Source organism: Sphaeramia orbicularis, chromosome 4 (assembly GCF_902148855.1).
Source record: "Sphaeramia orbicularis chromosome 4, fSphaOr1.1, whole genome shotgun sequence".
Lineage (NCBI taxonomy): Eukaryota > Metazoa > Chordata > Actinopteri > Kurtiformes > Apogonidae > Sphaeramia > Sphaeramia orbicularis.
Genome location: NC_043960.1, coordinates 33,957,874 through 33,983,689, shown reverse-complemented (window position 1 = coordinate 33,983,689; position 25,816 = coordinate 33,957,874). Strand labels below are relative to the sequence as shown.

The window sequence follows — 25,816 nt, the reverse complement described above, 5'->3', positions numbered from 1 at the left end:
CCTTGTTATAAGCCATTAAAATATGGTCCATTATAAGTAAAGGCATATTTTTAAATATTTCAGACATTTGTCAAAAACTCAAAAATCAAAATCTCTAAAACTTTGAAAAATCTTTGAAGATATTGTCCTAAGGAAGCTACATAAAAAATTTGAAATGAAACCAACAACTAGTTCCTCCAGAGAAGATGTTTGAAGAAATTGCTAACAAAGACGACGACAATGACAACAATTACAAAGAAGATGATGAAGATGAAGATGATCCCAGCCTCAGTGCCTTCACAGTAGCTCATGGCTGATCAGCTAGTGAGCTAATAAGAAGGAGTTAACTCAAACAACTGACCTGACCAAATGAGCCGAAAGGGAGCATATATATCAACTGATCAAATCAATAAAGATACATGGAGGTGAATAACAAAAGCAAAAAAACTCAATATGAAGAATCCTTGACTCCCCCCATGCAGTCAGAGCTGATGGATCAGTCCTTGACGTGGGCCTCATCATCTTTTCTCCAGATGAGGGAAGGGGGGGCGCCAAGTGACTCAAGACATGACTCAAGAAATGTGATTAATCCGACTGAATCAAAGCAATTAGCAAGAGAGATGAACCAATGGAAACTAAATGTGCCAGCTACATTTAGAAACAGTGTTTGTCAGAGATGTTACAATTCTAAAGCAAACAAACTGATGTGGTCTGTGTTTTTATTCAATACTGAAGTGACTGCAACAAAAAAATAGACCTGAAATGTGTTGATGTGGGTGTGATGTCTAAACCTGACCTCCATGCAGACATAATTATGTAATTCTATGGTAACACTGAGGGCAGCAGAGGCCTAGAGGGGTGGAGAAGGGTTTCTAGCTTGACTCCATATGCCCTTGAGCAAGGCATTTAACCCCCCATTTGCTTCCCTGGGTGCCTGACATGGCAGCCCACTGCTCCCAGTCTGCAGTGTGTGGTGTGTTCCTGCATGTTCATACAGATGGGTGTGTGTTGTATGTACACGTGAACAGAATGTATTTGTTTGTATTTATCAGTTTATTTGTTTGGGACAGTGCACGTTAATGAACATCTGTATGCAGGATTATAGTGATAATGCTAAATTGCATCTGTAGCCCCAAGGCAGGTGACAAAATCATAATAATTAAAATATACAAATCAAACAAAAAAAGAACAACACAATGAAATGCAACTGCAAATGGTTAAAAGTAAAAATTATCACGAGACTGGCTTGTTTTTAGCTGCTGTTTGAGTTTTGATGGTGGGATATATGGTGGATTCTTTTACTGTGAGTTTTAGACTAGAAAATGCTGACTAATAAAGTTTCTTCTGCTAAGATTCTGTTAAAAAAAGTAACCTGGATGTGATTCTAGAACTCGACTCCACTCCTGTAGCTTTAATTAAAGCTGCACATTTTCAATCAAGCTGACAGTATATTAAAATATAAAACAGTATGTTGCTTGGTCATCTATATCTTTCCCCTGCAGCCTCCATCAGCCTTGCCCCAGGTCAGCTGGGAGATGTAGTCCTGCCTCTTCAGCACTGGTTCTTTCCACTCCGTTGTGCTTCTTGGTACCTCTCCAAGAAAAAAAAAAAAAAAAAGCAGCTTCATTCAACACCTCAAATGATCTAATAAGACTCAGGATGGTGCTTGGCATAATGAAAGGTCAAAGAGCAGCATGGCTCAGGCTCCAACACAAACAAACCTCCCCAACAAAGTCCTGTTTATTGATCATGTAGATTTGTTCATTGACAGGGGTCCAGAGAAGCCGTTTCTTGTTCTAGTTTGCTCAGAGAAACCACCTCTGGATCACAGATGGCACAAAAGTGTAGTATTTGCTGCTGCCTAAGATGTGTTCGTTGGCAGAACGGAGTGCCTGCATTGCACTGTAGAGGGCAGGAAAGGTTTGTGTTGGATCTGAACCAGGATAGAGGCTTGCGCAACACTAGTCTGAGCTCACTGTGTAATATCTGGGATGGGGAAGGACAGGAGGGTGGTGGGGGGGGCAGCAGACGAACCATCAGACCAGAGTTTGGAGAGAGGTGGAAGAAGGGAAGGGGAGCCAAAGTGTCCCGGAGGATGACCGCCCTTTAAATCCTCTTCTAATAAAAGGTGATGAGTGGAGTGTAAGTCAAACGATGTCAAGGAGAATTTTTTTTTTTTTTTATAAACTGAAACCGGTGTGTGTGTACATGCATCTATGAGTACGAGACAAAGGCCAACTGAAGACGTTTTCAAATAAAACACACATAATGCCTCTCTTTTATGTGTCAAAGTCAGTGTGGTGACATCAACACAAAGTTCAGGTGTTGACAAAGTCACATCACAGGTTTACCATGAACATACAGTGACCATGAAGTACACACTACATGTACACACTAAACACAAACACATACATACACTACAGCTAATTTTTTAAAGCATCAAATGTTATTAATACACGTTACAGGTTTGCAGAGACTGAATACAGCTGAATACTGTGTCAACTTTACACCAACTCACTGTACTCAGAAAAATAGTACACTGAAGTTATGCCTAAGGACTGAGTGAATTTGCTCATCAGCAGCGCCCTCTAGTGGAAATAAAATACCATTTACAGCAGAACAAAGACGGAGCCTCCTATAGTTCAACACATAAGTCATTGTCATATTTGTTTTTATGTCATTTAATGTTTTTTTTCTCCACACAACAGGTCTGTTTGTTCTACAGTTTCACCATAACATTATGGATTACATAACTAATAATAAAAGTAATAAAAGACTGAAAGTTTTGGGATGTTTATGTGTATTTGTATGCAGACATGTGATCATGTTTGCATAAATGTACCCATTCAGCAGACAACTGAAGTCATAATTTTGAGAATGGCTTTTTGATTTTAGTACAGTGACGTGGATGTTCTCCTTGAGCAGTTGTCCAAAGGCAGTGACAGTCTATTTTTAACATAATAATTATGAAACATAAATATATAGTTAGATTTAATAGAGAATACAGAGCAGAAAATAATATAAAGAGAAAAAAAGCAAATTAACTGCTCATCAAGTTCCCTGGCTCTATAAATACATCACACATTATTTCAACATTGAGTGCATAAATTACTGAAGTTATTGAAAAACACAACTGTAAAAAGGACTGTTGCAAAATATATTAATCACAAAACGTAAGAAATGGAAAAATACAACAGCCTGAAACAAAATAGATGCAAAAAGAGAAGTGTTTTATAACCTGTGGCGACAATATCGCTAATGAATTACAACTACACAGAGCGTAAAACAAGACTTAAAACCCCAGTGCATCATGGGATGCTAATCATGTTGATCATGTGACCAGAAAAGCCTGTAAATATGGATGAAGAAGTGGTAAAGGAAGAGATTTAGATTAAGAATTAAGGCAATACAAATAAAAAGAAGAAATACATTAGAAAAATCAAACTTTAATTATATATATATATATATACACACACACACACACACATATATATATATATATGTATATATATATATATATATATATATGTATATATATATATATATATATATATATATATATATATATATATATATATATATATATACACACATATATATGGGGTGGGGAAGCAAAATTTACAATATTTTGAGGCAGGGATTGAAAGACAGTGTATGACCAATTAGTTTATTGAAAGTCATGAGAATTTATTTGCCACAAGAAAATGTACATAATAGAAAATGTTTTTATTCTATGTGTCCTCCTTCTTTCTCAATAACTGCCTTCACACACTTCCTGAAATGTGCGCAAGTGTTCCTCAAATAGTCGGGTGACAACTTCTCCCATTCTTCTTTAATAGTATCTTCCAGACTTTCTCGTAATAGTTTTGCTCATAGTCATTCTCTTCTTTACATTATAAACAGTCTTTATGGACACTCCAACTATTTTTGAAATCTCCTTTGGTGTGACAAGTGCATTCAGCAAATCACACACTCATTGACGTTTGCTTTCCTGATTACTCATATGGGCAAAAGTTTCTGAAAAGGTATGGATAATAGTGTTAGGTATGATTATGACATCAATATATGTTTGGTTTCAAAACAATTGATGTAGTGCCTGCTGAGAAAAAACAACTAAATGTTCATTGTAAATTTTGCTTCTCCACCCTGTATATATATATATATAAACAAAACAAAACAAAACTAGAAGCACTCGGAGAGTGCAGACCTCCGCCAAGGCTGATCAGTGGCCTCCCCCATGGGCCCCCCCACCCCCGATCACCACCAAAATTTAATCATTTCTTCCTCATCCCATTTCCAACAAACCCTGAAAATTTCATCCAAATCTGTCCATAACTTTTTGAGTTATGTTGCACACTAACGATCAGTGGCCCCCCCCGTGGGCCCCCCCACCCCCGATCACCACCAAATTTTAATCATTTCTTCCTTATCCCATTTCCAACAAACCCTGAAAATTTCATCCAAATCTGTCCATAACTTTTTGAGTTATGTTGCACACTAACGGACAGACAAACAAACAGACAGACAGACAGACAGACAGACAAACAAACAAACCCTGGCAAAAACATAACCTCCTTGGCGGAGGTAACAAAACAAAAAACCTGCACCTTGATCCTTTATACACTTTTACATTCTGCATTTTTGACCCAGTAGTGCTTAGTACCATTTTTTTTCCTTCCCTGAACTTATTTTTTTACTGTATTCTATGCTGTTACTAACCAGACAAAGATAATAAAGTTTTTTTTTAAAAATGCAAGTGGTAGATCTTAATGTATTATGTACAAAATGAGAAAGTTAAATGATTACTTCAAATCCATAACAATATTTCATCACCATTCAACTTCATCTTATGATTTTTTTTTTCTAAAATGCATTTATTTTCATCATTCTGGTTATTTTCTGTCATGTTAGGAATTACATGAATAAATGAAGGTAAAATAAATGAAATCAAAGTTTTATGGAAAAAAACCAACAACTTTGCATTGTTAACTGTGTTTAATCTGATACACACTAGAGACGCCAGCTGAGTTAATTCTTCTGGAATGCATGTTTGGATTTGTTTAATAGTGTCAACAGAAAGTGATTTGAGTTTTCCTAAATCCTCATCCTGACTAGAAGAGTGAGGAGAAGACATAAATCTGTGTGTTCATATCCTAATTCTATCACTAAAAGTTAAGAAAATAACTTTTGAGAGCCTTTAACAGTCAGTAACATGAATTATATATTTTCTTCTCCTCAGTAAACTACATTTTGTCTTCAAGGTTTGAACCAAAGCATTTTTTTCCAGCAGATTATTTGCATTCGTGCACACAGTGTACTAAGAGCTCACTGAGTAAAATACAAAAAATATGCCAGTACACTTGGAGATGCATCTGAACTTGATTGAACCCCTCTAGCGCAGACAGACAGGACTGTAGTGAGAGGGATGAGTGTGTGGAGGAGTGTAGACTGCGACCCCGAGCCAGAGTCTGCATTCCACGGCAGAACGGTACAGTCCGGAGCACTGTAGCACATTTATAACAGCAGCTGGATGTACAGGAAGCTGCTTGGCTCAGCGCGCACGCTCCATGTGCCAAAGTGTTGGGGATAACTAAATGAGGCCGCTGAGTGAAAAAATACATCATATGCCGCCATTACTCCCACTGAAAACAAATGAGAACTCCTACTAGTACTCCTACTACTGTCTGCCAAACAAAAAATTAATCTGTGATATTAAAATTGACAGTGAGCGGCCAGCTGGATGCCAGCATGTATATCCAACTGGGTCTTTCAGTGGGATTTAACAGAAAAAAAAGAAGAAAAGATCACTAGAAAGAAAAAAAAAATCACCAGCAGCATACTGTCATTGTGAGATCAGAGAGCAGAGAGATTCAGTGCACTGTGGATCTAACTTTGAGGCAGGGGAATCATTAAAAGAGTCCCATCGCTTCATTTCCCCCATGGCAGTGTTGCCCTTATGCCCAATTGTTTCTCAATTAAATGGAAAGAGTTGCAGCATGCAAGTGCAACAGTAAATAATACAGCTCAAAGACTGTCAATCAATTATCCCATTAGCGGAAAACTTTACAGAGGAGCTCCTTGTTTGTCTTGTGTGATTACTAACTCAAGCAGACTATCATGTTCCAAAGGGCCACATTCTGAGGCGGACTCATCCAGTCTATTTGAGGCGACGGCCCCGATAACAAGGCAGATGGGGGGTCCCACTGTAACCTTACTGTTACCCAAACCAGCATCTTTTATTCTTTTGTGCAAAAGCATTAACTTAACAACAGAGCTAAGGTCGTCCACAATTCTCTTTATAGACCAATCATGGGAGGCAAAATGGGCTTATTGAATTAATGAGCATGCACATACAACATCTGACACTGACTCTGAAAATAAAAAAAAAAAACAGAGGGAAGAAAAAAACACACTCATAAGATTTCTCTCAGCTTTGAAGAGAACAAACACATCGGTGAAACTTTAAGCATTCTCTTTATTTCTCTTCCTCAGATATGTTGTGAAAAGAAAACAAATATCATCACAGACTCCAAAGCACTTCTTGTCTCCAGTGTACAGAACTAATCAGCCTGTGTTACTCGCCCAAGGTCTTCCCATTTTTTATTAGCAACATTCAGCCCCCAAAGTGAAGCAACATGAAAGAGAAAGCAGAGCGCTCAAACGATGGCTTCGTCTTTGCAATTTATGTCAATCTCGGTTGCTTTAACGTGTTTACAGAGAGATCAATTCCCAAACTCCAAGGGCCAACATTGTCAAAAATGAATAATTTAATAATGATAACCTTAAACTTTCTGTTTTGCCATAATTGCCTGTGTAATATTCTTCCAGATTTTTTTCCGTGCCAAATAGACATGACTGGAATCAAAGACGTGCTGCTTGTTTATTTCATAGTGGTGTCAAGAAATTGTTTTTTTTAATGACTTTGACCTTCAGCTGTTAACAGTTTTACAGAGGAGACAGCCACAGCTTTTCTCTGAGATGTTTTTAATCTATCCTGCCATCTGCAAACTTTCTAAATGACTTTGCTGTTTGGTTCTTAAGCATTTCAGATGAATTTAAAGTTCACACAGTTTAGTTTTCCTCGCCCTCTACTTAGACCTTTAAATCAGTCTGAGGCCCGTTATATCCATTCCACAAAGATCTTGCATAAGCAGAAGGATGTGAATATCTGCGCTCCACATGGCTCATCAATGAATTATGGCTCACTGCTTTCCAGAAGATACCACTGTGTGAGATCTGCTTAGCCCATGAAAAATTACATCAACATCAAAGAAGTCCTCTTAAAAGAGCAAGTTTAGAAGAATTAATATTTGATAATGCTGAAACCCTGCATAAGCACACAGGCAATGAGTGCAAAGAGTGATAATCTCTTAAGAATATTAAACCCTTTAATATGCCATATTTACTGATATTAAGGATTAAAACAGCATATAATATGCGTTTAAAAATCGTTTTGCATATCAAAATACAATTTGTGAGCAGCAATTTAATGGTAGTTAATAAGACTCATTTCAAAAGGCATACTCTAAACGGACACAGCAGGGTTTCCTCTGCCACCGTGTGGTCATTTTGTGTTACTGCAGGGACACAGGGGTAAGGGGGTTCAGACCAGACACAATACTTTACATGGGGCATGCTAATGTTAAAGAATAGAACTTCATTTGAGGTATAAATGTGCAAAATTTATATGATAAAGTTCTTTAATGGCGTAACCTTCCTATTATACACACTGATATAGTTATTATACACACAATAGTGACTTTATTCATCATTAAGGGTATTATTCAACCCCATCTCAGCCTCTGGACAACACTGAGCATGTGATCAGCCATATTTAGACTTTAACCAGTAATAGAAAACCAGCAGTACAAATAGAGGAGTTTAGAATTGAGCCCACTATCAGAATAAAAGTGTTGTTTTTGTTTCTTTTTCTTTTTTTATAGCAATAAGTTCACTGACATTCACTACAGTACTCAACATATCTGAAGGAACACCAGTGGAAAAATGGAAATGTTCAGTGTTTGAGTCTTACTGCTAAACACTGATCCAAATGCTCATACGTTCAAACCTTTTTACTGTTTCAGTATACAACATAACATGCTGCGCATTTTTAATACCCCTCGGCCTAATATAGTGTAAGACTCTGCTGAAAGTTACTGCCCTAAAATTTAGATTAGATTGTCTTCATGTAAAACTTATTACACACATATTTATATTTGAAAGTACTCAGATATTATAAATCCACAAGGCCATTTGACCTTCAAAAAGTAGGTCGAGGTCACCTATTTTCAATAGGCTTCTGCTCCATGCCAAGATGCATCCACAGTGTAAATTTGGTGCAGATATCTTAATGCATTCTTCAGATAATGTGATTATGTCATTGAATGGACAGACAGACAGACAGACGGACAGACGACAAAACAATTACAATACCCCTTCTGTCTGAAGTTGGCCGAGGGGTAATAACTGTAGTGCACTGTAACAGACTGTCAGTGTATCATTTCTCTATAACATAAACACTCCTGTAGGCTGAAATATCCATAAGGTCCTGGATATATATTTTCTTCACACTTTAAAACATCATTACATTTAGGGAATTCCATAAATGCTACATCCCATTTCACTCATGTTGTCAATAGCGTCTAACATAAATATGTCACAGCATAATGGCAATGAAATACTAGAAAAGCACTCGGAGAGCGCAGACCTCTGCCAAGGCAGATCAATGGCCACCCCCCACCCCAATCACCACCAAAATTTAATCATTTGTTCCTTGTGCCGGTATCAACATTTCCTGAACTTTTCATCCAAATCCATCCGTAACTTTTTCAGTTATCTTGCACACGGATAGACGGACAGACAGACAGACAGACAGACAGATCAACGCCGCCAAAAACATAACCTCCTTGGCGGAGGTAATAAATACTTGTCTCTAAGCATATTTGACATCATGTACATTTACATTGACAATGATGAAAAAGTGACAACTCCCATAAACCTCAGCTAATGTTTTCTACTGTTATGTCTTTTATCAGTGATTTAACTGAAAGAATTTTCATATTGTACATTGATGTCATGATATTCTATTTTTTTTTAAAGAAATTCTTCAACAAAAAGTAAAATTAACTCTGGCTGAGAGGGATCCTATGCACAGTTGCAGAAAAAATTATTAGACCACCCCTTTGTTTTCTTCAATTTCTTGTTCATTTTAATGCCTGGTACAACTAAAGGTACATTTGTTTGGACAAATATAATGATAACAACAAAAATAGCTCATAGTAGTTTAATTTCAGAGCTGCTATCCAGCCATTTTCCATGTTTTCCTGATAATAACCAAAATCACTTAAGTTCTTACATCAATAGCTATGGCATTGTACTGCCAAAACCAGTGCTTTTAGGCATTCCATGTTTTCTTTTCTGTCTGTTTTAGTCACATGGTACATGCAGGAGTTAGTACTTGACTGCATAACCACTGTTTTGATGACTTTTGATGGTCTAATAATTTTTCCCACAACTGTATAAGTAGACACTGAGAGCGCTAGTGTTAAAGTCAAATTAATTGCTTAGACCTTATTTTAGTTTTGTTTTGGTCTATACACAGCTTTTTTTAAAGACTGGCTAATATCCACATGTGTAAATAATAAAGATGTCACATGAAGCAGACCACTGTACTGCAGAAGGCAGACAGGGAGGCCACTGAAGTCAGCATATGTGTTTCATTACATTTGATTTATTGTGGGAGAATATTTGAGAGCGGATGACAATGAAAAAAAAAATGAGGAGGAAGGAAAGACCCAATTTTAGCTTACCGGCCGACAGGCCGTAAGCTATTGTCGTCATGCGTCGTCGTCTGTCGTCGTCTGTCTGTCGTCGTCTGTCGTCATCTGTCGTCATCTGTCATCATCTGTCGTCATCTGTCGTTGTCTGACGTCGTCTGTCGTCCGTTACAAAAATTTCAGTCGTCTTCTTCTCTGAAACTACAATTCCAACTTCAAACTTGGTATACAGGTTCTTTATAATGATGTCAACCCAAGGTGTCGCAGTTATTTCGATCCGGATCTGATTCTGGATTTGGTGCGACTTTGAACAATTTTCCCATTATAACAGATAGGAAGTGGATTGATCCAATAAATCAGTAAGTATCAATGATATCAACTTGGAATTTGAATTTTTTACAGATCTGATTGGAATTTGACCAAAACATGGGCTATTTCTGTCATATAATAAATACACATAACTGGGTGATAATAAATGGCATCTGGATTCATTTCCCAAAGTTTTTAATTTGGCCGGTAAGCTACAGGGCCATTGGTCCTATTTTTTCAGGTTGTATTGTATATGATTTAAAACCACATATTGAAAAGGCAAAAATCAGAAGTGAAATTATTTGATTCCTTGTGATTAGGGGGGTTGACACTGTCATGAAAAAAATGGTTAAAATATATATTTTTAGGGGATCAATACAGTATATCTTATCTTATCTTATACGACCTAACATTGATTCCACTTTTGCCTACAGTCTGAACTTAGCCATTAAACTAGTGGAACTTACTTTTTGTTATTTGTTTTTTTACAAAAGACGAGAAAATGGGCTACATGAGATTCATTAAAACTCATAGAAAATGTGCTTTTAAATCCTGAGAATACATCAAGACCCACAGTGAAAGCCATACTGCATGTAAAAAGAAAAAAGAAACATTAAAAATCTGAAGGAAGTTGGACGGGGGACGTACAAATAATGCATCAAAGGTCAAAGCTGCTGCTCAGTTGATGCTTACATGGGATTTAGGTTTGGAATAATTAATAACAGAACCAAATGAAGTGAAAACACTACAGACCGGTCAGGTGCTGACCTTGAATTTAAGCACAGGTCTGAAACAACCTTCGTTAGCGAGTCGGTTCACCTGCACTGAAGTGGAGAGATGGGCTGTGAAATGCTGCATCTGCGCCGCTGAACCCCGTAATTCCACATACAGTTGTGGGCCCTGTGATTTAAACTGGTTCTCTGCCTCTCTTTGTTAACTAGCTTCAGTATAATGATGTAGTTTTCTGTGATGTTCCAACACCATGGCTGGAGGCAGGAGTTTAGTCAGCAGCATGCAGGATCAAGAAAAAAAAGGGAGCCACTGAAAATGGAGAAAAATGGCTTGCAGTACCCCAAGGTAGGAAATAAATTGCAGACGATAACTAGTGAAGCGAGGCACAAACAGAATAATAAATTGTTGAGATTTTTGCTCTCATTTTGCAGAGCAAAATCAAACTTTGGAGTGCACAGTTGGCAGGCCATTAAAAGAATTATTTCATGCGCTAGAAACAGAGGGCTTGTGTCAATCCCTATATCTCACACATAAAGACAACATACTCCTTGGAATTGCTTTGTGTTTTCTGCCATCTAGGTAGGCACGATGATAAGCTCAGATCACAGCGAACCAAACACAAATACAGTAAGTGACTTGGAAATAGCTTTGAAAGAAACATATTGCTGTTGAATAAGCAGCTAAACCTAAAGTTAACACACACTGGCATGGAGTAGATAAATATTCATGCACAAATATTTATGTTTTACAGTTTCTCAATGTATCAATATGAATGATTCATGATCTGCGTTCCACACGCTTAATAATTTAGTAAAAATAAATAAGTCATACTTTGCCCACTTTAAATATATTCAACAGATATGGAGAAAATTCAGTTGTCTGCAGAGTATTTCTTGTTGATAATAGCAGTCAGTGGAGCAATGTACAATCAAAGACTTCTTAGCTGTTTGCTTAATCCAATCAATTTTTAATATGTTTATGAATATGAGAATTACCACTCCAATTCACCACTGCAGATGCCACACAGACATCATTTTCCTCAGTGTAATGGTCAGACAAATACTAAGACTTCACGAAACAACACAGTAGTTTTATAACGGTTTAGGAAACTGTTCTTACAGTTTCATGTCGAAAACAGACTATTGTATATACTGCATTTTTACATTAACATTTACATTTGACTTACTGTAACCTTGAAATTTTGCTAAATAATTCAGCACTAACTTGGATTAACAAACAGCTCACACAAACATTTAAACAGTCTGTGTAAAGTTCAGTGAGCGAGGCTAATAATCAGACATGTAATAATAAATATGACACTTAAAATACTCATTTCCTCAAACAATGGGTTTATGCTAACTTTAACAATCCAAGGGGTAGAACATAAAATGAGTTGTGTACCTGTTTTTACTGGCTCACCAACTGTAACACGCACAAGATGACATAAATGTAGTTTTTCAACTTCAAGTACAAGCGGAGCGTAATAATAGCGACCTCAACAATCTACAGGAAATGTAATAAAACGACAGGCCTCGATCACCAAAAACCACTAAACAAAAATAATGAAAGAGTCGTAACATCTAAAAGACGTGAAAAATAAAAACAATGTGACAGATTCAAGAAGGTGAAAATTACAATAAGGGTGCAAAAGATGTAACAAGATGAAAACCATGTGACAGACACAAGATCTAATGATAACATGTAACATTCTTGCAAACTGTATTTGTATATAGTCAGAAAAATGAGACTTCTATGGTAATCCATGGTGTTTGGCTGCAATTTTCTGTAAATTTTGGTCACAAAAAGACATACAAGTGATTTTTTTGGTCTCTAGTTGAAAAGGTTTGGAAACTACTGTCTTCAGGCAAACCAGGTCTGTGAAGACTTTAAACTACTGATGTTAAATGTACATGGCATTCTGTCTTTTGCTGAAATACTGTACATGTGTGTACACTGTAGGCTGATTTTTCAGGTGTCTTGTCTTATGCTACCTACTTAGTGATAACACATAGAAATTAGTGATTTTGCTCCAGTCCAGCATGTTGACATCTTTTTCTACCCAAACTTATAAAAGTAACAGAACCTATTAAATACCTGTAAAATGCATCTGTTCCCCCCAAAAAAACTGATGACATGAGATTTTCATCTTCACTTCAACCTTGACTCAGGAGGTTTAAAACGCCTGATGGTTTTCCTGTGGAAACATGAAAATAACACATGTGATGGTATTAATAATACATTTTCAGCATGCATTCTACATCATTATTCTACAATTTAAATGAGGGTTAAAGCTCACAGCTTCACTTGTGTGAGAGCAATTGGACATTAAATATACAACAGTGGCATATTTTCACCAGTGAAACTTTCACTGGTGCCACTTTGAGATTCAGCCCATGGTCAGAGAAGACAAATTTAACCCTTTGTGTCCAAGTTGTTGGATAAAGTAAGAGAGATTTTTAGATTTTGGTCATTGTTTTGAGTATTTTTCTTTATAGCTATTTTGTCTTTTGTATATAATGATGTGTGTTTATGTATTACTATCTATCTATCTATCTATCTATCTATCTATCTATCTATCTATCTATCTATCTATCTATCTATCTATCTATCTATCTATCTATCTATCTATCTATCTGCTGCATGCTATCCACTACTGAATAAAAGCACTAAAAACCTAAACCCAGACATTCAACATAAAATAAATTAATAAAAAAATCAATAAACCATGTGTTTGCTCAGACTGGGCAGATGTATGTTAAGGACTGGTGTTTGTTGGCACCAGAGTAAAACACCGCATTAAAAACCTGGATTATGAAATAGTTGGTTATAAATAAAGCATCTCTCTATCTCTCTATTTATCTTAAAAACAAAAAACAAAAACAAAAACAAAAACAAAAAAAACACCTAGCTGATTCAATGATGTTTCAGTGCAGTTACCCATGTTTGGTCAAAAAGTGGCTTTTGCATTGTGCATAACATGCACATTAGATGACAGGCATCAGGAGTTCACTGACCTTTATGTCAACTGTTTTTATGTGTTTTCTCCTGACCTGAATTTGGGTCTGGTCTTTATTTATTCATATTAACCCCATCCCCTAGCCATTATCAGACACCTGACGTGTAACTAACTACAATACATTAGTTAAATGGGAATGTGTGACATAATTTCTGAGAAAAAAAGATACACTTTACACTATGTATCATAAAAGAAGCTTTTAAAATCCATCACTTGGTTGAAGACCAGTGATTTCTAACCTTTTTGGTCTTTGACACCTTATAAAAAGTGGTGTGAAATGTGAATAGTGATGTATGTATGATGTATTGTTGGATAAAGTAAGAGAGATTTTTAGATTTTGGTCATTGTTTTGTGTATTTTTCTTTATAGCTATTTTGTGTTTTGTATATAGTGATGTATGTTTATGTATTGTATGTCTTTTTTTTGTCTTTTTATGTCTGTGATGTGTGCATTTCTATCTATCTATCTATCTATCTATCTATCTATCTATCTATCTATCTATCTATCTATCTATCTATCTATCTTATTTTACTTTTATTTAACAAGGAAGTCCCACTGAGATCAGAAATGTCTTTTGCAAGGGAGACCCGGACAAGGTAGCAGCCATACAAAGTCCAAACAATATGAAACACATACATGATACACAATAAACAATAAAACACAACAATAACAACTATTCCACCATAACGGCATCAAGAAAAACAGTGACTCCTTCATTTGCACTCCATGATACTTTTAAAATCATTAACAGAAATGCATGTTTGTAACTTAACAGTTTGTTTTGAAGATTATTCCACAACCATTGTGCAGTGTCTATCTATCTATCTATCTATCTATCTATCTATCTATCTATCTATCTATCTATAGTATCATTATTTGGCAATGAATTCTCATGCAGCTAAAGGTAACAGCTGCAAACTATGAAAACTAATTAGGGAACTTTTTTTTTTTTTTTTTTCTACGTTTCTTACGTTCTTATACTCCCAGCATGTTTACGTTTCCTTGTGTTGGAGAAGGAACCACAGCGGACATGAGGGGGTCGGTGTGCAGTTTGGGTGACGCTCCTTTTTTTTTTTTTTTTTCCACCTCCGCCCTAGAACATCTCCCCTATCACTGGACCGAAGTGTAACCTGCGTAATTTGACAGCAAAATGGCGACAGTGTGGGAGCTGGCTGGACGCAGACCGGTGTGTGGAGCGCAGTGATAAACTTGCGGTGGTGGGGCGTCGTCCTGCGGTAAGTCTGTGTGGCCGCGTCCGGAGCACTTTGATGTGCGCAGGGATACACTGTAGCCAGGTCCGGGCTTTAGTCTGTGATGTGGAGGTACCACCAAAAAAAAAAACAAAAAAAAAAAAAAAACACCGCAGTGACTGGGAACTGGGGACCTACAGCCGGTGTCATCACTAAATAAGTTATATTGGTTGACTATTGCAGCACAAAGTGTGTCTCCGGGACATGGCTGACACAGTTTTATCTGTAGCAGAGCAGCTAGCTTGACTGTCGCATAGCCTGTCAAAAATAAAGTCACCTCCCTGCTAGCTACACTGCACTGATGCATGTAGCAGCCATACATGTAGCCTACTGGATGCACTGTATGGAATGGCATGCACTGTCAACCTGCTAATGTTGCATTTGTGTACAAAGTATACAAGTAAAGCTCCTCTAGGTTGCACAAATACCCAAGTTTTACCTCTGTTTATTATTCTGAGTCTGTGAGAAACATGGAACTGCAATCTGTACCCCTGTGGAAAGGAGAGAGCAAAACTACAGCCACTGATAATGATTCAATTTATAAAACTGCATGTGATGGCTCATAGAAAAGTCCAGGAAGGATGTTTGACACAAGAGGAAATGAAGAAGCATGTAGTTAAAGGTGAATCTAACATGGGTTTCTGTTTAAATAGGCTTCATTCATCTCAGTATTTCATGACTCTGGACAGTATATTGACGTCCTACACACACACACACACACACACACACACACACACACACACACACACACACACACACACACACACACACACACTCTGTTTCATTGTTGCACCTGATAAGATAACAAGTGAAGTTACAGTGGTGGAAAAAAGTTTTTGCACACCCCATGCATTTGTGATATCCTTGTAAGACCCAGGAAAGTAAAAGTTTTGACTTTTTTTTTTTTTTACATTTAAGTACTTGCCTTAATTACAACATAATGCATTTTTTTTTCTCCAGATTCATTAATTCATTCATTTGCGTTTCTTTTTTTTAAGTAAAGCTATGGAACTCTTGTCCACTACAGAGGACAGAAATGCATTGCTGGGTCTAAATTTGACCTTTGACCAGGTTCAGTGATTACATACTGCGTCCCAGTTACACTTTGTCTATCAACAATAAATCAAATTGTCATAATTATTCCATGAGAATAGGTACAAATATTTTATTTCAGCTTCATGGGCAACAGTGCATTTGTATGTAATATTCATAATTATGTATTCATTAATATTTAATGACTTGAAAACAATAGTTTTCCTCCTTTACCTCAGAAAGAGTTCATGTTTACATAGGAGGTTGGTTCTCAGCTGCAGTCATCCAGAACAGACAATCCTTGGCTCTAGAGAGGCCCTTTTGGTATTTTTGTGTTTTTAGTGGCTTTTTTAGGTTCCCTTACACATTTTAAAGGGCAGGGTGAGGCGTGGGCTATTCAGTTTGTAACTTCAGTTTGAAACCTTACAGCCAAATGCTGCTTAATCCTACATAATGCACTGTAAGATCATATCAGACTGTTTATTTTAGACTGTGAGTCTGAATTTTCCAAATATATAAAACTGTGTTTCTCAAAGTCTGAAGATATTTTTTAACATAGTTCTGCTCTGATAAATATTAAGTTTACTTTGGTAAATGTTCAAAACAGCCAAGTACACAAATAACAGAAGTCGAGACTCAGATCCTGGACATTCATGGTGTATGTTTGAAAGCTTTTGGAAATGAGGTGTTGACACTAAGTGAGACTTGTGCAGTCAATAATAAAATAAGATCACAGACATATAAAGCAGCACTGAATACATATAAAATTAGGACTTTTAGTGATGCACATATATTGTTGTCTCCTTGCTGTGATAAACACAGTACCATCAATGTGGCATATTTATGCATTTATATTAAAGGTAATAATAATAAACAAATGTGACCAAAGCTTAGCCATGTTTCAGTAAGGTCTCAATGCACTTTGAAGTGGACTTCTGAAAACTTCCAAAAAAGGTGTTAATTTCATGCATTTCCATAGAATAGTTTGGAGTAAATAAACAAGGCTGCATACAGTCATCAGCAGATGGCGCTGTAGGCTACATTACACATGTGTCTAGTAAGCAGAGTAGAAGAAGTAGAGGATTCAGTTGCTGTTTTCCATCTATGATGCCTGTAAAAAATGTTTTGTTTTTTTTTTCTTTTTTTCATCTTTTTTTTTTCTTTTTTTTCTCTTTTTTTCTTTTCTTTTTTTCTTTCTTTTCTTCTCTTCCACTTCTTTCTAACTGGTAAAATTAGAAAAAAAGTTGAAAAAAAATTTTCCACGGATCAGGCTGAGGAATATGAGGAATAATTTTGTTTAATCACCAGTCCACATTAGTTGTTGTTTTTCAAGCCATGTCTTAGTACTTTATCAGAATATCCTTGAAGACAAATAGGTGATTAATCAGAGTTAAATGTTAGCTACATCAAAATTTATGATAAAAAAAATAAAATACTGTATATGTTTCTATTTGTCCATTTTTTAACAACAGCAAAACCAACCTCAAGTGAGCAAAAACTTTGTGGGTGAGATTTGTGTTGTTGTTTTGCGTTTTTTTTTTTTTTTCTATTATAAATCAACATTTTCTATTGTAAAAGTTCTAAATGCATATTAAATATTTATGGAAACGCACGTATATACAGTCTTTACTTAAAATATGCTTCATTTATCCTTGTAGCAGCTCACACCAGTCCTGTTCAGGGTCAATGGCAGCTTATAGCCATCCCTTTGTGCACTCACTGATCCTTAATTGGCTCTTGAATTGATCTTTACAACTAAATGCTTATGTCTAGTCAATACATTTATTAAAACAGCGAATATGAATAAATCCCTCTGTTATTGTTTAAAACATGTCTTATTTCCAGCCCACACATCAGTATTCAGGGGTGAGAGCTCAGTGGCTGAATTAGTATGTCTATATTGTCTTTGCTGTTGACAGCTGGTGAGTATCCTGTTAGCAGCAGTGGAATGAAGGTTTTGTAAAATCAAAGTGTAGACCGACATAAGGGTGCATCGCTCCCTGCAGGTGTCTAAGATCGAGCTTACATGGCTATAGGAAGAAGTCAGTGGCAGCTTAGCAGCCTTGTGTAGGTTTTACTGCATTAGTATACCACAGAGAGTAAAGGAGTCAACCACTCGACTAAATAAATCAAATGTTTGAGGCATGTTATCCACAAATTGATTATATGTCACTTTACAAGGTCAAATATTTTAACCAAGATGCCTGAAGTCCCTGAATGCTCAGCATAGCAAACAGCTATGTGTTCTCTGTTGGCCCGGCTGGCTGCTTACACAGCTATAAATGAAGACACTTGGGACTACTTAAATGGGAGTACACTGGCCTGAATTAGCAGCTCAGCTGAGGAGCAGCTGGAGACATGAGATATTTTAGTAATCAGGTGGATCTACCAAGAACATAGAGCTCTGCAGAAATGTCTAAGCACCAGGAAAATAAGGCCAGAGTGTTTTCAGAGAATCACTGAGAGTGAATCAGCCTCCATATAGCTCTAAATTAGCCAAATTATATTACCATACAGCAGTTGTTTCCAATGATGATGGGCATATTTGATTTTTTCTTTTGTGTAATGAAAATGTAGGTTCTATACTGTATATTTAGACCTAATTTTAGTCACACAATTTTAGTTTAATGTTAAAAATGTCAAAGTTAAGGAACAGAATTGAACAGTGTTAAAGCTAAAATATGTAACATTTCTGCACTAACATATTTACAAATGTCTACTATCTGTTATGTATTTTGTTAACTTGTGTACTTGTGTGCTATTGCATTATTGAATTCAGAAAAACCTGTCATGATATTTAGTATAACAGCCCATTTCATTTTGTCATCCATTAATACTATATATCATTACTTTGAACTATTTCAGTAGATTGAGATAATAATAACTTGTGCGTTGACCCATGGGGATCCACAGGTTCTAGATGTGGTAGTTTTTATGCTGTTGTGTATTTGTGCATGTTGTTCCACATTTGTAAAGCAGTCACCGCCAAAGCGTTTTGGCCATAGCAACGCCATTGTGAGGCTATTGTATTCCAAAATTACTAATATCTCCCAAAATATTGGTCCTATCAACTTGCCATTTTCGCTAGTCTCTTCCTTGACCAAAAATACATAAGTATGCCAAACTGCAGCAGGCAGCTCTTTCCGGATTTTGTGTGAATCCCTGGAAACACACACACGCACACACTCAGAGGCCACTTGGCTTTTTTTTTTTTTTTTTTTTTTTTTTTTTATAAAGTTTATTTGATAGGGACAATGCAAATTACATTGTATAACTTCTACCTGTTACAAACAAGCTGTGGTAACTGATGATTTGCATGAAGAGATTATAGCTATTGCTAGTTCCTATCTCCAGTCCCTAGTCAGGCTTTTAGTAGAGAAAAAGAGAAAGAAAGAAAGAAAGACAGACAAACAAACAAAATCACAAATGTTTATTTATATATATATATATATATATATATATATATATATATATGAATACAGCATATTTACATCAAAGTTACATAAAATTACAATAAAATCAGAATCATTAAAAATGCTCGCATCTCTGATTTTGCCTTAGCCAGCCTTTGACGCTTTTGTTAAAAGTTTTTATATCTTGTGTTAATTTTATTTCTGTGGGCAGAATATCAGATAGATGTGAATATACATCACTGAAGATGATGCTAATATGGCTTCATGTCTTGTCTGTAAAGCTGATGTTTATATGAGCCACATCAGAGAGATTTTCATCTGCAATGGTGGTGAAAATAATTCCCATAAGCCCCCACTACTTTACAAATCTTTACTACTGTGTTATTATAGTTTTGACTGAGAGACCCCTAGTGGTAGAAATGACATACCACATTTAATGATACCAATGGCAAAATATGCTTTTACAGTCAAGATAGTGTTACTGGGACTTTAGTCTTTTAATTATCAGTTCATTTATTATCTTTTTGATTAATTGTGAATCATTTCATCTGTCCAAAACTGTGAAAAATATCCATCCTGACAATCTTTAACATGAGGCAACTTCATTAAATCATTAACTGTCCTAACATGTGTTTGACATATTTGATAAACATGTCATTGTTTACAGATTATCAAATGACGACTGAATAATTTTCTCAACTAATCTAATAACCAAAAAGTGGAAAATAGCTGAAAGTTAGCAAAGTGTCTTCAGTTTTCTGATTATTGCCTGAACCCACATTTTCAATGCAAAATACACTGAAATGGATATTAAACAGAGAAAAAGCAGTAGATAGAGGAGCTGGATTGTGTATAACTTTGCAGAAATTGTGTTTGATAAATGATACATTGGTTATCAAAAAGTGTCAGTTCATTTGTTTTGAATCAGATAAGAGATGAACCCAGTAATAATGTGATTTAGTATAATCTCTGCTAAATTTATATTCCATTGTGCTCATAAATTATAATATGATTTAGAAGGGAAAGATTGTCACTTCAGGATGCGACATAGTCTCTGTACAGTTTAAAAAAAAAAAAAAATAGTCTACTATTATTTATTTTTTTCACTATGTAGTCACAGAATATTTAGTTGCTAAATATTTGCCTCTTTGTCACAGATGTGTTTTCTGAGAGCCATGCCGTGGAACCAGACCTTCAGTCATTGGTAAGTATTCACTCAGAAGACATTGCAAGACATAATACATAATTAGTCAGATCAGCTTTTGTCAAACCTGGGAAACACAGGCGGTATTAGTAGGAAATTGTGTCTTATTAGAAGTGATATTATCAGCTCAGGTTTATGATTCTCACTACAAGGTGGCATGAAGTGAAGCACCATGCTCATAATTTGTATCAAATAGCCACCCGAGTGAAGTGAAGTATTTCAGCAGGTAAAGCCAAGCCTGCGACGAGTGTTGATTAATTGAAAATGTGTGTGTTAATTTAATTGAAACTGTGTGTTGTATGCGGTCCAATGCTGTTAGTATTATTATTATTATAATCGTAATGGCAGAGCATAAACCACAATGTGCCTGAGTCTGAAGAGGTGTTATCATTCAGAGGCACAGTTGTATGTCCCCTTACCGGCTTAACACCTGAAACTGTAGCTCAGATGTGTGAAATGCTCTGAAACTATAGCTGGGTGTGATTACCAGTCAAATTAAACCTGAGATGTCAGTTAAATGTGTCAGTGCTTCCACTCCTACACTTGGCAGGTTGCAGGGAGTGACAAGCTGGCTGTTGATTATTTTCCAGCGTGAAACAGAATCCGACACAAACCGGTGTTTACATGTGGTGCTCTTTGTTTAATATCCTTTAAATGTAAGCCTCTATTTGTGAATTTTGCTGTTGAAATTGACAACAGGGTGATACTGCATCATCACAGCACAAACGTTGCTTAAAGATCTTAAGAAGTTGCCACAATTTAATAGACATTTCCTCTACTTTTTGATGATTACTGGGTTATTATGAGTTGCTGCTTTAAATGAGGACCATGGCTACATCATATTCATTACTTTCAGTTTATTTTGAATATGCAACAAAATGAAGTAATCCTACTTTACGTGAAAAATTTACACATAGACATGAAAACAAAATATGATTTCATCTGCATATTCGAAAAGGAGTTGTTGGAGGAGGTATAGTTTATTTAAACATTTATTTTAATTCGTTGACAGGCTCTACACTGCATCTTTAAATGCAGTTTCTCTATAGAATGTATCACTTTTTCTGAGTTTAGTTTCCATCTGACGTCTTATTTTCCAACTACAAAAGTCAAAAATTGAAGCCAAATACATTTTATGTCATGCATGTACTGTCATTTAGTATAAAATGTATGGAGCGTAGAGAGAAATGGGTCAGATATCTTGAATCTGTTCACAGATACAGGACTTGGGGCTTCAATGCAGAGAGACACTGCATTTCATAAAGTTTCAGAGGGTTTATAACACTTCCTATATACATCATTTTTAACATGGCATTGGTTTACCCATGCATTTGCATCTATTTCCTCAGTGCATAATCCCTGCTCTCATATTTGTTTACATTTTTTCATGATTGACATTTACTTTAAGGAGTGAGTCTTTGCAACAACTTCTGTTTCTAACACGGTTTGATTTATATTAAAAAGAAATCATCAAACAAATATCATCTGAGTAGATTTCTGCTCTTTATTTTGTTTCTAGTTTTGGATGTTTTTTCATGTTTACACATATGAATACCCTGCAGTTAATGGGTTAGATTAGATAAGTAATGAGTTTGACATGAGCTGCTTAAATCCTCATCAGAACCAGTATGTTAGATTACTGCGGTCCATCAGGGGCTGCGTGAAGAGATGCACATGCCTGCTGCTCCGTAAGGCTCCTATTACCCCCCTTTTTTCAGGTTATGGAGCGTTTCCTCCACTAAGGGGCAGAATATGATCACTGATCTTCTGAGTCCTCACTCTAAGGGATAATGCACTGAAAGCAACATCTGTTAATGTAGCTAAATGGAATAAATGGGAATAAAAGGGATGATTGAAGGACACACATAGGTCAGCATGGAAAGGCTTTTATAGCCATGGTTGTTTTATTTAAATAAAGTATGAAGATACATCTATATATGACAGGGGAGACAGTTGAAATTAATGTTGTGATGTGTAATTAAAAAAATGTAATTTAAAGGATCTGGTTTATACTCTAAAAATGTACTGTGAGACTTAGTTTCAGGCACATTCAGGGAATCTTTCACTGAGCCTGTCGTCTGCACTAAAGCTATCAGTCGGGGTTTTATTTTTATCCAGCCACCATACCTCACATATTAAATCTAGATTAGATGCTAAAGAAACAGGGCACATTTAAGGCCTGATGCAGATGCACCCATCTCTGCAGGAATTTCAGATCAGGCTGGTCTTGGATTTATCCCTCTGAACATCTCCCAAGTCCAAACAGCCTCTATCTTTGAGGGTTTTGGATTAGCGAGCTTCCATTGTACATGAGCTGCGAGGCAGCTAACCCTTTTGTGATACCTACCTAAGGTTGAGCTCAGCACTTTCCTCATTAATTTCCCATTTATTCTCAGAGTTGGATGTGATATTTTAGAGATTTGAGCATGCGGGGCACAGGTTAGGTGCAATTATGCTGACGGAGGGCTTTCACAGACGTGCTCGATGAAATCTGAAGTATAGGATTATACATCAAGAAAGTTATATAGTGATTAACCTTCATTTCAGTCCCCTCGGTGATCTCTAGGAGGCAAATCCTCCTCCAGTCAGCTGCTGTCTGCTATATTTCTCTGCTGATAAATGACCTTCAAAATGATAGATTGAGGCATTCCTTCTTCTTTTTCTTCTTGTGCTTTTAAAGCATTTGTTTGCCCTTTGTGGTAGTTCAAATGCACCTTAAACTACATCCTTCTCTGGTTTTCAACAACTCAAAAGCTCTATCGATTGCAATTTTTAAGGTATTTTAAAGAATCACTGTGGTTGTGGCAGCATCCAGTGAATTTCAATCACCTTTTACCACCTTTAACAGATCATGGCAATTATTACTGTGGAGGTGTCAAGCACAAGGAGTCGAAAACTTCAGGAGTTCAATATATTTGGTTTTTCATTTAGTTTCCACAGCTCAAGGTGCCATCTAATGGTAATTTATAGTACTGTATATGTTTCTATGCTACACCAATGAGTCCCAGGAAACAATAAGTCATAACACATAATCTACATAATAATATCAAATATGCATTTGCAGGCTGATGCCTTTAATTTCCTGATCTGAGTAGATATAATCCCAGATAAATGTGTTTGTTATTAGGCTGCTCTACAGTTGGAGGTAAATGAAATGTTGGCCCATTTTGGAAAGAGGTTAATATGGAATTTATTTCCTTACTGATAAAAATATTTTCAAAGATCTGCCACAGAGGTGATATTTTGTCAACATTTTCAACCCCCAAAACCAAGAATCCCCACCTGTTGTTTTTTTATTTTATTTTATTTATTTATTTTTTTTTTTACCTTAAATGAACATGAGTATCAAGTGATCCCAGATAAAATAAAACAGATTTCACCAGCAGAAACAAAAGAAGTGACACCTGATTTTAACGAGTTCTTGAAACAAGCTGCTTTGTTTTCAGGGAACAGGTGAAATAATCTTACCCCCATTAGCAGATTTTGCACTTGTTTGAAGAAAAGAAGACTTTTTTTGGGAGTGGGGATTTTCACAGTGTGTGTTTGAACACGTCAGTGTGTGCGTGTTTGTGTTGGTTTGTTTTATTTGTTCAGCTTTTTGGCGTGGTGTCGGGGATGGAATAATTGAGGAAATTTGTGTTAGCAGCAAAAGATTCAGTTAATCTGCTAATATTAAAGAACAGAAACTGAGCAGTGACAGATGTTGAGCATCATTTAATGAATTTAATGTATCGATGTCATAATTTTATAGTTATTATGCAAAGACGTTTCATATTTTTAATGTGTTAAATTTGTCTTTTTTTATGTCATGATATTTTAATCAGAATTATTATTTTTTTCTTAAATGCAGCATCATCCATCGACTGATGTCTTGTGTTTTATGTGTGTTTTAAAGCTGACGCTGCACACAGTGTGCTCCCACAACAATGGCAGTTCCCCAACCCCTCAAGAAAGGACATTTTTGAGCCCCTTTGATTCAGTCCGATTTGTTTTGATGTGAGGAGTGAGTGGTTTTTAAAATCTCCTTAACTCCCCAGGCCTGCCCCAGTCTCCCACAGGGCTAATGACCGTAGCCTGGCCCGTGTTGAATAATACAGACGCTCGCCAGGATGGAAGTGGGGAGGAGGGCAAGGGTTAGACATCAGCCCTCCTTCTACAGTACACCTCCATTGATAAGATTGTATTAATTGGTATGAATAGAGAGGGGTTTTCTCCCTTTCCTTGTATACATTTACCATTATACTCATTAGCTTCCCGTTGCCTCCCAGCGAGTTTCTCCTTCACATCCCCCGGGGTCTCCTGGGAGGCAATTTGCATCTCTCCATGGTGTCTCTCTGGGGTTATTGAGGAAATATTAGCCCCTTTTCTTCTGTGGCCGACCCTTTGATTTATTTGGAGCTGGAGCTGATAGAGTGGCACTCACATGTTAATGACGGCCGTTGATACAGGCCCCTGGTGCAAGACGACACATTGATCTGGATTGAGGAGGTACAATTGACAAGCACTGCTGAATAATTGTCTTACAAGCGTCACTGTGTGTGTGTGTGTGTGTGTGTGTGTTTGCGGACACTGGCAGATGACAAGGGAATCCCACTGCTGTCAAGGCTGCTGCACTCTAGCTGTCCGGTTTTCCTGATAGAGTTCGATAAATAGCTTTTGTTGGCCTCTGGTTTCATGTTGACTTCTTGACAGCCACAGTTTTGGCGTTGTCTCTTCAGATGCTCGCTTCTTCTTTTGTTCACTGTAGACTCTTATCATCCCTTTGACCCAGTGCAATCACGGCGGCGCTTATTTTAGCCACTTAAAACCCAATCAGACGCTGGAAATGACACACTCCATCCAGTTCCTGTTTAGAGCGGTTCGTCCGGGTCTAATATTAGAACTCAAGGTGACTACTAGGGGATCACTTTGCTCGCCATTAGTGTCTGCGAAGGCCTCGCTCGTCTCGGCGCTTTCCCTCCATTCCTACCACGGTGCACTCATATTATGTTTTAAAGAAAGATAATGAGAGATTTCAGCCTAATACCTGCAGATGCTTGACATGTCTTCGAATTTAAGCTCACTGATGTCTGCTCTGCAACGTGGAGCCTGTCCTCAATTTGGAG

At 36.7% G+C, this 25,816-nt stretch overlaps 1 protein-coding gene across 1 annotated transcript in view; it reads left to right on the top strand.

The window, feature by feature from the left end:
- Positions 1 to 14,955: 14,955 nt before the first annotated feature.
- znf644b (zinc finger protein 644b) overlaps positions 14,956 to 25,816 on the top strand; it is a 36,069-nt gene continuing 25,208 nt past the window's right edge. The window contains 2 exon segments of the mRNA XM_030133029.1: positions 14,956 to 15,047; positions 20,665 to 20,711. The gene's annotated coding sequence lies outside the window, so the exon portion shown is untranslated.